Raw genomic sequence first — 13365 nt, 5'->3', positions numbered from 1 at the left:
TCAAACGTATACTCCCTTACATTTGTCTTGTCTAACAAGACGTTGATGGAAGCACCCTGGATATTTCCAGTCAGCCCTATTAGTTGATTTAGTGATGTTTCAGGGCTAAAACCACACCTCCAGGTAACCCCCCTTGGGCTAGTTCCCAGGGAACTCTGGGTAAGATACCTGTACAGTAGATACAAAAAGTGTGTGTTCCTTTAAGAACTGACCATCCCTTAACCACTCCCTAATCCCACCCCAAAACACCTAATTAACACACTTGGCACAGGTTTCACCCCAAAATATCATATATAAACATTAACTTCACCCCTTTAAGGTTGCAGATTCCCTAAGAACTCTTGCCCACTGAAAAGCATAATAAATCTTTGCCACCTTGACTTAAAGGATACTTGAGATTGTGAATTCATTCCAGACAGCCCTGACCCTCTCCAGTACTTGGGTCCTTGAGGGGTACTCCCCCTAAAGTACCCTGTCTGGGAACTCCAGTCTTGGGTCTCCCTCATGCTCAACACTAGCAAATATTTACATAATTAAGTCACATTTTCTTTCATATGAAAAAGTGACATTACTGATTGTAAAATGAGGTTCAAAGACCAGCGAATGACCAATTACTTTTTCCATACTATTTTAATATTAAGAAGCTAGTTAGCTCAGTTGATTATAACTGTACATTTCTACCTGGCAGAATATGGTGAATTTGTAATGCCTATTTCTAATAGGCTTTATAAACTTACTGTATTCAAAACAGAATTCATTATCTTCCTTCCACCCAGCTCCATTTCTGTCAAGGACACCACCATGCTTGGAGTCAATCAGGTTCACAACTTCAGAGTCATCCTTAACTCTTCACTCTCCCTTGTACCCCTTACTCAGTTGATGAGTCAGGCCAATTCTCATCATCTCATCTATTCCTTTTTCTCTACTCACATACCCACCACCCCAAGCTAGGCTTTACCATTTCTTGACAGGTTCTTTGCAATAATCTCACAAGTGGTCTACTTGATTAAAGTCTCTCCCCTTCTCAGATGTGGAAAGATAGGCACACATGCACTGTTGTTGGAACTGTCAACTGTTCAAACCATTCTGGATGACAATTTGGAACTATGTTCAAAAAGCTATAAAATTGCGCCTACCCTTTGACTCAGCAACCACCACTAGGTTTGTATCCCAAAGAGATAAAAGGAAAAGGAAAAGGAAAAGGACATATATGTACAAAAATATTTGTAGCAGCTCTTTTTGTTGTAACAGAATTAGATGAGGGGATGCCCATCAATTATTTTTTTTCTTGAGGGGGGAAGGCAGGGCAATTGGGGTTAAGTGACTTGCCCAAGGTCACATAGCTAGTAAGTGTGTCAAGTGTCTGAGGCCGAATTTGAACTCAGGTCCTCCTGATTCCAGGGCCGGTGCTCTATTCACTGCATCACCTAGGTGCCCCCCCCCGCCATCAATTATTAAATGGCTGCACAAGTTGTGGTATGATTGTGATGGAATACTATTGTGCTATAAGAAATGATGAGCAGGATGGTTTCAGAAAAACCTGGGAATACTTGTATGAACTGATGCAAAGTGAAATGAGCAGAACCAGGAAAACATTGTACACAATAAAAGCAATATTATAATGATGTTCAATTGTGACTTAGCTACTCCAATCAATTCTATGTGAGCAGAACCAAGAGAACACTGTGAAGAGTAAGAGCAATATTATTTTAAGAGAGAGAACTGATAAACTCTGAGTGCAGATTGAAGTATAATTTTTTTCACTTTTCTTTATTTTTCTTGCATTTTTTTTGCAATGTGGCTAACATGAAAATATGTTCTGTATAAGTTCACGTATATAATTTATATCATATTACTTGTGTTCTCAGTAGGTGGGGAAGGGACTGGAGGGAGGGAGAGAATTCAGAATTCAAAATTCTAGAAAAAAGAATGTGAAAAATAAATAATAAATTTTATTTCTTAAAAAAGAAAAAAAATAAAGCAGACAGTACATTTTAAAAAAGCATCTCTCCCCTCCAAGCCATTCGCCCCATAGCTTCCAAATTGATATTTCTAAACACAGATCTGACTATGTTACTCCTCTGTTCAAGAAGCTTCACTAGCTCCCTTTTACCTCTTGAATAAAATATAAACTTCTTTACCTTTTAAAGTCCTTCATAATGTGTCTCTAGCTTATCTTTCTATCTTCCTCATTGCCTACTACTGTCTTTCATATAATCTACATTACAACTAAACAGGCCTACTTTTTGTTCTCCATATATGAGATTCCATTTCCTATCTGAAGGTTTCCACAGGCTGTCCCTGATGTCTGAAATATACTCCCTTGGAATCTCTGCCCTTCAGAATTTCTAGCTTCCTTCAGGGAATAAGGTGGCTCAAGTGTTATCTCTTACATGAGGCCCATCTTGATCCCCTCAGTTGCTAATTCTTTTCTTCTGTACATATAAAACAGATATAAATGCTTTGTATTTACTTTGCATGTATTTTGTATTCATTTATGTTTAAAAATTTTGTGTATTATTCTCTCTCCTTCACCCCTCAATGTACTTTCTATGAGAGCAAGGACTACTTCCTTTTGCCTTTGTATCTCCATTATCTAGCACAGTGCCTGGCACACACTAGGTGCTTTATAATTGTTTATTGAAGGAATGAATATGGTATTAATGAGGCTAGGGTAAGATTTTTATCTTATGGGCTAATATACTGCTCTGTGATATGACTAGACTATCCTTATCTAGTTGTGTTCCATGTAGATGCCTTTGGTCAGTAGAGGAATCTGACTAGAAAATATGGACGGCTCCTTGTCACCCATTGCTACTACTGCTAATAACTCAAAGTATTTATGTATTTGGAGGTGGTTCAGTAAAAATTTCATCTTCAAATAATAATAATGACAATCAACATAAAGTCTTTTGAAATTGAATTCAGAAGGCATGCTCACCTGTTATTTCTCTGGTAGTAGTTATTATCTCTTTGTACTCATTCATACATGCCCTTATTACCAAGGGCACCTTTTGGAACACTGGCTGGAGTTAGAGATGCAATCTATGGTTAAGGAAGGGAATCTGTTCCCTTTAATACATAAACAATTCATATAGTCACTCTTTACTCTCTGCCTCCTCCTGCCAATGTTAGTTCTTAAGAGGATCTAATCCATTTCTGATGGTTGCTTCATAAGTCATGCCAGTTGTGGCATAGGTGTTACCCAGCATTCCACAGCTACATTGAATTGCTTTTACTTGTGTTTCCATTAATTAAACAGCATTTAATAAGGGCACTGTGCTAAGTGCTGGGTATATAAAGAAAAAGCTAAAATGGTACCTTGTCCACAAGGAGCTTATATTCTAATGATAGAAATAACGTGATAATTATGCACAAACAAGATACATAAAGAGTAAATGAAAGGTAAACTTAGAAAGGTAAGCAGCTATTAGCTGGAGGACCGAGGAAAGTGGTATTAGAGTGGTCTTGAAGGAAGCCAGGGAATCCATGAGGAGGTGAGAAAAGAGTATTCCAGGCTTGGGGCATAGAAATGGCAGGAGTGCTGTATACGAGGAATAGCAAATAATCTGGTATGGCCAACACAGCGGGCAAATGGGAGTAGAGTGTAAGAAGAATGGAGAGTTAGGAAGGAGTTAGGATGTCTTCACAAAGCTTTAAATGACAACAAAGGAATTCATATTTGATCCTAAGGATAATTAAGGAGCTGTTGGAGGTTGGGTTGGGTGGTATGATATAGTCATATCTATACTTTAGGAAAATCACTTTGTGGCTGTGTGGAGAATGGATTGGAGTAAGAAGAGACTTGAGTCAGGGAGACCAAGGAGAAGGTTATTGCAGTAGTGCAGGCAAGAGGAGTGTTCTCACTGGGTTTCTTCTGCCTGTCCAAGTTGTAGTCAGTCAGCCTGGGCTTTACTCTGGAGCTCATAGATTGGACAATAGGTCTCTGCCCTCCTAGCACAGAGTGAATGTGAATACTAACTAGTAACTGTTTCTCCGTTGGGCAGGAACCCTGGGGTCTTCCCCTCCCAGTTTTTTGGTTTTTTTTGAGTTTTTGATTAAAGGGACCATCCCTTGATTAACTTCTTAAAGAGGCCTATTCACCAAATGGGCGTTACCTCACTCAAAGTGAGACCCCGAAAAGACCTTAGCCTGAAAGGGCCAGGGTCTCCTAATGTATCCTGGGCCATCTCTAGTTGTTCTAATGAACATCAGGCCGCTGGACCCAGATGGCTCTGGAGGAGAAAGTGAGGCTGGTGACCTTGCACAGCCCTCCTTCACTCAAATCAAAGTCAACTGCAAGCATGTCATCATTTCTCTGATGTCATGGTTCTCTTCAAGAATGAAGGACAAACACAACAAGCTCTCCACAGGGTAGGTAGGTGAACAGGTATTGTATCATTCCTCCTCTCCACATAGCTTTTCTATCCCAGTGGAACTTTTCTGCAGCAGATATTTTCTTCAGGAGAGTAGAACAGCTATATTTTGGAATTTCTGGGCTCTTCTGTCTTGCCTTTTGATGTCAAGAAGAAAAGAGGATGTGGTCCTTGCACTTCTATAGAGATGTTTCTCAAAACCCTCTCTTTGACAAAATTTTTTGACAATATAAGCAACAGAATTAAGGAAGGCCAACCTGTTACTTTTTGGTCAAGGGACAGGAACAATACAATATGTGACATTGAGCTCTAATCAAGCCATGGTCACAGAAAAGTGGTATCTGGTTGTATCTACCTCCTTTATAATTACAAAACACTGACCTGCTCCGGATATGACATCAGGAACACAAAATGGTTTCAACAGTCACTTCCCCTCAATCTCAAAGCTTTTTTTCATATAGAATTTCATCTGTTTATTTTTATATTGTCACATACAGCTCTCATGTTTCCACTATAATCCAGAATAGGAGCATAGATAAAAAAGAGTCTTAGAACCTTCTCAATGGCAACTTTGGTATTCTTCTTCCCATTTTACAGATGCTGAAAACTGACAAGTGGGGATGATAAATAACTACAATTGGACCAAGGCCCTAGGGAAGGGCTGCCATTTGAGTCAAGTCTCAAACTCAGGTTTCTAAACTCTCACTTTTGTGCTTAGGCAGAATTCTCTCCCTAGTAAATTCATTTTCCACTTAAAGTAATTAGTTTGGTTATAAGATCATAAGATTGATTATCAATCTAGAGATGAAGGGGACTTCAGAGGTCCTAAATAGTCCAACTTCCTTATGGATGAGGAAACCAAGAACCAAGGAGTTTAAATGACTTGTCCAAACTCACATAGGTAGTGTCAGAGATGGGATTTGAACCTGTCTTCTAACTCAAGAGATAGTGCTTTTTCTGCTGTCCCATGTACATGTTTTAATTATGATTATTGGAGAAAGCTTTGTCTCCTAAGTTCTAATTAAATGTCTCTTCCTTGGATCATGGAGACAATGCTTTCCTGTCACTGTTTACTGGGACCCCTTCAAGGTTCTTCTCAAGAGAATTGACTTCTCTCTGTTCCATAGACACCTTTATTTCCAATTTAAGGGGTACCCACTCAATTAGTATGGTAGTTTATCCAGAGAACAAATTTACACATGAGATTTTGTAGGCTGGAGGTAATCAGCCCTTTCTAAAGTATGACAAGTCAGAGCTGAGAAAAGACATTTGAAGTGTTGCCATTCAAGGAGCGGCTGTCCACAGAGTTCCAGAAGAGTGAGGGTATTTATAGCACAGCTTTCTTCACAGCATGGCACCTGCCCCAATATGTAACCCAAGGGGCTGCTCAGATGCCAACTAAATACTTGAGGACAAGATGACTTGAGTTAATGTCCCAAAATATCAACCAAGGGTAGCTTTCCTTTTGAGAACCATTACATTCTGATTCCTTAGCTCCTCTTGTTCTTTGCTGCACTGTGGGTCTGTGACAGTATTTTCTTGTCTGAGATGTGACATCAGCTTTGGGGACAAGTGGAAAAGTTCAGGAGAGTCTTTGGACTTGTGTCAGTTTTTACTAGCTTGTGATATTTGTGCTGATCCTGTCCACATTTACCAATGTCTCCTCCTCCCCCCACTTTTGGCCAAGGTTTTTTACCCATGTATTTATTACCATTAAGTATAACCATAAGATGTTAGAGTAGAAGGGATCTCAGAGGTCATTTAGTTCAACTTTTAATTTCACATATGAGGAAACTGAACCGTAGGAAGAGGAAATAACATGCTCAAGCTGTCAAGTATCAGAATTGGGATACAAAGGCAAGGTTTTTGACTCCAGAGTCAATGTTCTTTCTAATATGCCATGTCTCATTATGAATATCTTCACCTTGGATCTATCTAAACACTTTTGAACCTCTTTAATATTTTTTAGCCTATATCACTTTTTGGAGTAAAGAGTTTCATAAGTTTACCGATTGCTATGTGATCATCTTTAAGGACTTTTCTGTTCTAAATCTCATTATCCCACGATAATGGGTTGTTAAGGCAAACTAGGATGCTAGTGATAGGGACTTTGGTCCAGAAAGTTAGAGGAAGGATGAGTTAGATGATTTAAGACAAAGCCTAACGAATTTGTTTACACATACGAACATACACATACACATTGTGTTTCAATATAATTGATTTCCTTTGTAATCCAGTATATTTAATTTTATGCATTTAAAAACATTTATTCTGAGAAGGGGTCCACAGGCTTCACCACAATGGAAAAGAGGTCCATGGAAACATTAGAAAGTTGAAGAATCACTGATCTACTTGCTGGTGACACCTTCTCCAGGGAATAATAGAACATAGACTCTTGGAGCTGGAAGAGATCTTAGATCAGGAGTTCTTAATAATCTTTTTTATGCCACTTGACATCTTTCTGTATAGACTTCTTACTCCCTGTCAGTTTTCCCTTAACTAATTAGCAAGTAATGCCCTTCTACCCAATCTTTTGTTATTGTTATTGAGTCTCATCAGACTCTTCATGATGCCATTTGGGGTTTTCTTGGCAAAGACACTGGAAGAGTTTGCCATTTCCTTCTCCAGCTCATTTTACAGATGAGGAAACTGAGGCAAATAGAGTTAAAGTGAATTGCCACAGCTAGTAAGTGTCTGAGGCCAGATCTGAACTCATGAAGAGGAGTCTTCCTGACACCAGAGAAAACCCCAAAAAGATTGTGCTAGAATATAGGTCCTAGGGAAGATAGCAACCCTAAACAGAAGGAGCAGATGATGGCAGAGGAAAGGTGATCAGCTAGGCCAGTTTCTGGGGCCTTAGGAAGACAAGCAAGGGGGTCACAGGGAAGTCTGTCTCCTAGAAGATCTATAACTTGTATTGGTATAATTACCCAGCTGTAAACACCAATTTATCAATGACCCCATATAATTCATTCCTGTCCCAAATTACTTGTGTGATTTTGGACAAGTGAATTCACCTCACTGGGTCAGTGAAACGAAGGGGTTGGAATGGATAATCTGGTAAATCCTATGGCTCTTCCCCTATCTGGGTATTTCCCCTGGCTGTCCTGCATGCATACAATGCTCTCTTTCTTCATTTCCATCTCCTGGTTTCCTTCAGGTTTTAGCTGAAGTCTCACTTTCTGTATGAAGCCTTTCCTACATCTTCTTTGATCTTAGTGCCCAACCTCTGAGATTATCTTTAATTTGCCTTGTACGTAGCTGTTTGCATGTTGTCTGCTCCATTAGACTGTGAGTTCCTTGAGAACAGAGATTCTTTTTTTGTTGGCATTTTCAACACTTAGCACAATGCCTGGCACATAGCAGGTACCTAATAAGTGCCTTTTGACTGACTGACTAAATATCTCTAAGTAGCTCACTCCCATCCTCCCTTGATGGAATCCTTATTCTGGCCCTTGGGGAGTTGGGGAATATCATGCTCCCAATACTCCACAGAAGAGGAAGGATGAGGGATCTATAAGAATGGGTCCATTGTAGCATGTGTGTGTGTGTGTGTGTGTGTGTGTGAAAAATAAGGCCATAGATTATAGGATCATAGATTTAAAGTAGGAAGGAAATTTCAAGTTGGTGGAATCCAATCCCCTCTTTTTACAAATGAAGAAACAGGCTGAGAGAGGTTAAGTGACTTGGCCAGAGTTACATGGTAAGTGTTGAGGAAAGATTTGAATTCAGGCAGTCTTACTGATTACAAGCCCAGATCTTAGATTCATTTCAACAAAGGTTTATTAAGCCTCTTCTTTTTGCTGGGAGAAAGGCAGTGTGGTGAAATGGTTAATGGACCAACCTTGGAACAGGAAACCTGGGTTCAAGAACTGCCTCTGGTACATACTACCTATGTGACACTGGGCAAATAACTTGGTTTTTCTGTGCCCCCAGGTAATTCTCTAGGATTACAAATTACAGAGGATCTGTCCATTTTCATTAGTGAAGGGAGTTTATATACTACAAGTTTTCTATGTAGTTTTCCTCTCCTCTGCTCAAATGTGCTAGGATCTATTCTGGGCATGGAGGGAAATACAAAGATTAAATAAGACAAGGTACCTACTCGTCTGATCCCAGTGCCTTAAACTGGAACCCTGCATTTTTCATGGAACCTTCAGTATATGCTGGTGTTATTTAACATTTCAAGGACTGACGATAAAATTGGCATGGGTAGTTCCTTGTCTCACTTGAATCCTGACTTGGTAGATGACCTTCCTGAATTGCTATCACCAAAAAAAATATTTGACAACTGGTGGCCAGCCTTTTGGTGAAATGTCTTTCTGAACCTAGCCAGGCCAGTAGAGAAGGGATTAGCCTTATTCTCTTTGACTGTAGAGGGCAGACACAGAAATAGTGGTTGGAAGCTTAAAAGTTGAAAATTTTGGCTTGATGTCAGGAAAAATCTCGTAATTAGAGCTGTACAAATGATGAATGGACTTCCTCAGGTGATGGTGGGTTCCTAATTAATGGAGATCTTCAAATAGAGGCTGGATGACCACTTGTCAGGTACATTACAGGGTGGATTCCATTCAAGAATGTGTTGGATTGGAGGGTTACTAAGGTCCCTTCCAACTCTTAAATTCTACATTTCTAGTCCTTGAAGAACAAGTAATAAGTCAGAGCAAACACTGTCAAACAGACTTTCAAAATCCATTCAACCCCCAACAAACTCACAAAGTGCATTCCCCCAAACAGGTAAAACCAATTAATAGAATGATTGTGATTAATAGCACAGGTCATTTTCCACTTTGTAATTTAAAGATTGATAATAGAAAGGAAGGGTGGGTGCTTTAATCATTTAGTACCAATATTGTCTGATATCCTTGGCCTGAGTTTCATTGCTATTTGTTTTTATTAGCATTGCCGTCATCATGGTGGACATTATCCTGTGAGCTCTTCTTTCTTTCTCTATTTCAGTTCACACTTGTCTTCCCATGATTTTCTGAAATCTTTAAATTTGTTGTTATTTTAGTACCAGTAATATTCCATTACATCCATATGCTGCATACAATTTGTTCAGCTGTTTCCCACATACTGGGTCCATTTTTTTGTAGTTACAAAAAAAATGCCGCTATAAATGTTTTTGTACATAATAATGAAGGCACTGATTCTCAGAGTTGAAAAGGACGTTGTGGGCCACCTCATCCAGTCCATACCTGAAGAACAATGACCTCTACAACATACCTAGAAAGTGGCCATTCAGTCTTTACTTGAAGACCCCAGTGAGAGAGACAATGCACTGTCTGCTGAGGCAGCCTATTATGTTTTTGGATAGTTGGAATTATTAGGAATCTTTTGCTTAAATCAAGGCTAAATTGGCATCTTTTTGACCTTCACTCACTGCTCCTACTCTTTCCCTGTAGGACCAAGCATCACAAATCTAATTACTTTTCCATATGACAGGCCTTCAAATGTTTGAAAAGACTTAAACATGCCCAACCCTCCCCACACTAAGCATCTCCAGTTCAAATGATCATAGATTTAGAGCTGAAAGGGAATTTAGAGGTCAATTTGTCCAACCCCACATTTTATAGACTAAGAAACTGTGGTCCCAGAATGCCAAGTCATTTGTCCAAAGTCACTCATATAGCATCACAGCTGGGATTTTAACCCAGTTCCCCTTAACTCTGAATCCACAATTTTTCCCACTTTACCTGGGATTGATGCTCATACAACATGGTCTCAAGACCTTTATTGTCCTGGTCGCCATCTTTTAGATGTTCTCCAGGCCATCAGTATCCTTTGTAACATGTGGCACTTAGAACTGAATACAGTATACAGATGTGGTCTAACCAGGCAACCAACTTTCACTTCCTTATCCTGAACACTACAACTCTCATTGCAGCCTAAGATAATGTTAACATTTTTTTGCTCCCATATTACAATGTTGACTCTTTGAACTTGTAGGCTACCGAAATTCCCAGTTCTTTTAGAGATGAACTACTTTCTACTGCATTTTCCCCAACTCGTAATTGTGAAGTTGATGTTTTGAATCCAATTGTAAGACTTCATTATTCAATTTCATCTTGAGAGGCATCACATTTGAGACTGGTCACCAGCAGAGGCAGCAGATCAGATTATGGAGGTGGCTGGTAAATCACATAAATTGAGACCCTGACACCCTTTTTTCCCCCTTCCTAGTCCTTAGTGGGAGAGTGGCCCCCTGTTATCTGTCCAAACCCCTTTTCTATTTCTACTTCATTTCTGAAATGGGAGAAAGGAAGCGAGAAAAATAGCTGCCCAAGGCAAGCAACATTTCAAACAACCATTCCCCAGTTATTAGCTGTCATTTCATACTTTGTAAATTTGCTGTGAACCAAAAGACCAGTGATGAAGGATAGCATCTTACCTCATAGAGAGGTGATAGATTTAGAGTGGAGAATGAAACATGCATTTTTTTAACACAGTCAATGAGAAAATTTATTTCTCTTGATTATGTATATTTGTTACAAAGAATTTGGTTTTTCTTTTTCTTCAATGGGGTAAATGATGGGAAAGAGGGAAAATAGATTCTTCTGACTAAAACAATAAAATTTGTTGTGATACAATAAACTAGTGGCCACCAATACAAACTGGTGTGGTTAATGATGATGTCAAGGTGGGATTGGGAAAAAGGGAAGAAGATATATCCTATTCGAGAGTTAAAGGGATAGGAAGCATTTTTGTCCAGCATCAGGAGGAGGCGCAGTGCACATGAGAGGGAGAAAAAAAGAGAGAATTGCAGAGAGAGAGAAAGAGAGAGAGAGAGGGAGAGAGAGAGAGAGAGAGAGAGAGAGAGAGAGAGAGAGAGAGAGAGAGAGTGAGAGAGAGAGGGAGAGGGAGAGAGAGAGAGAGAGAGAGAGAGAGAGAGAGAGAGAGAGAGAGAGAGAGAGAGAAAGAGAGAAGCCTGATTATTTCCCTACACTAATAGAGAGAAACCTCCTAAAAGACTGCAAGCCCAATAGGCTTCATGCTGGGAGATACAGGTTCTCTAGCTGTTTCCTGTATGACTGTTTGAAAGGACGGCTTACCCCAAGAGAGAGTTTCTAAGAGAAGTCATTTGCCCTTTAGCTCCAAGCACTGAGAGTTCTATGTGATGACAGCCTTGCTAGAGCTGACACGTATGCCATTTATTTAAATTGCCAACTTCCTTTTTCTCCCTGAGTGTTCCTTCTTACCTCATAGTCCTCCTCTTCTTGGAGACCTTCCTCTTCTCCTCATGTCCTTCTACATTAGGCTTCCTCATCTTAGAGCTAGAGTCCTATTCTTTCTCCTTTTCTTTCAGCTTGGCCTTAAGTCAACCCAAAATTTACCTTCCCTAAAATCAATCTCTGGTCTAACTCACAATTCCAACACCCTCCAGATTTCCTTCATTATTCCTTCTCCATCAGACCAAGTCCTTCCATTCTCCCACCAAATCTCTAAAAGGAAGTCAAGTCTCCCTCAGCTGCTGGAACATTCTTCTACCCTACTCTTTCTTTCACCTGTCTGATGGCCGCTTGTTCTCAGCCTCCTTTGTTGGGTCATCATCCATCATCCATCTTCTGCTCACCAAATGTGTCTCTGTCCTGGGAGCTTTTCTTTTCTCTCTCTTGGTGATCTCATCAGCTACTACGTATGAAAGAACGAATTCTTTAATACCGATGACTTGTGGTAACATATTTAAAGCCTCTTTTTAAAAAAAAGTAAAACAATATTAAGAAATAATAATTATTATAATAACTATGTATTATTATATTGTTATAATAATTATTAATAAATAAATATTAAGAAATAATATTTTCTTTTAAAGTCTTTTCTAAACTTCTAGGAAGAGTACCTCGGATGATAGATCAATGACAAAAAGGCTTTTTTTTTTAAAGAGAAATGGATTAAGGGTAGTACCAGACATTTTTAGGAAGGAGCAATTTTTGCCTTATTTGCATCATTGCCTTTCCTAATCCTGAAGTGATTTGATTACGGAACCATTTAAGGGCCATCTCTTCTTTTGGCTATCCTGAAGTGATTCTCCATTAAGAATATGGATTAATGTATTGATGGAAGGGAGGAGGTCCATTTATTTAAACTCTTGAAGTAAGGAGAGTGGTCCGGAAGAGAATAAAGTAGAGGATGTGGTTACCGAATACTTCTAGAATGTTAGTCTAGACTTTTTCTTTTCTTTGTTCAAGATTTCTATAAATGTTACTTAAAATTGTCTTGGGGCAAAGAGTAATGTCCAGAGTTTGGACAGCTCTCTCCAAGCTAGAAGTGGATTGGATATAGATTAATGATAAATTAAATAATATTGTTTTGGGCAGAGTTGAGCCTAAATCATGGAGGGTAGTATCATATTAACATTTTTCTTTAACACTCCCAAATCTATATTTCTAGCCATATTTCTTTCCCGAGTTCCAGTTCTATGTCATTAACTGATCTCTAAATCTTTGCACTTGGATGTTACATCAGCATCTCAAATTCTACCTTTCTGAAACAAAATGCATTAGCTTTCCCATTAATTGTGATTCTCCTTCAAATTTTCCTATTTTCGATACAGATACCATCATTCTTACAGTCACCCAGGTTTCCAAACACACTGCCATTGTCTTAAAAAAATTAACTGATGATTTATTTTATTATTTTTCTTTTAAAATTATTTTTCTTTTTTTTTAAAAGCTCCTTATTTAATTCATTAATTCAATTTTTTCTTTTAGTTTTGTTAGCCTTTTTTTGATGTATAGGATTTCTATTTGGTGTTTAATGGGGGTTTTAAGTTTAAAACTACATGAAGACTTTTGGGACCTGCTGTATTTACTTACAACACATACTGTTGTATGTGTTGCCCCTCAAATGTAATGTAAGCTCTTTAGCAGGCAGAGAAAAAGATCATGTAACCTCTTTGGGGGCAGAAAATGTTTCATTTTTGTCTCTCTGTCTCAGCACCTACCACAGTGTCTTGCACATACTAGGTACTTAATGCAGATTTGTTGAA

The sequence above is a fragment of the Trichosurus vulpecula genome, chromosome 8 (assembly GCF_011100635.1).
Source record: "Trichosurus vulpecula isolate mTriVul1 chromosome 8, mTriVul1.pri, whole genome shotgun sequence".
Taxonomy (NCBI): Eukaryota; Metazoa; Chordata; class Mammalia; order Diprotodontia; family Phalangeridae; genus Trichosurus; species Trichosurus vulpecula.
This window is presented reverse-complemented; position numbering follows the sequence as displayed.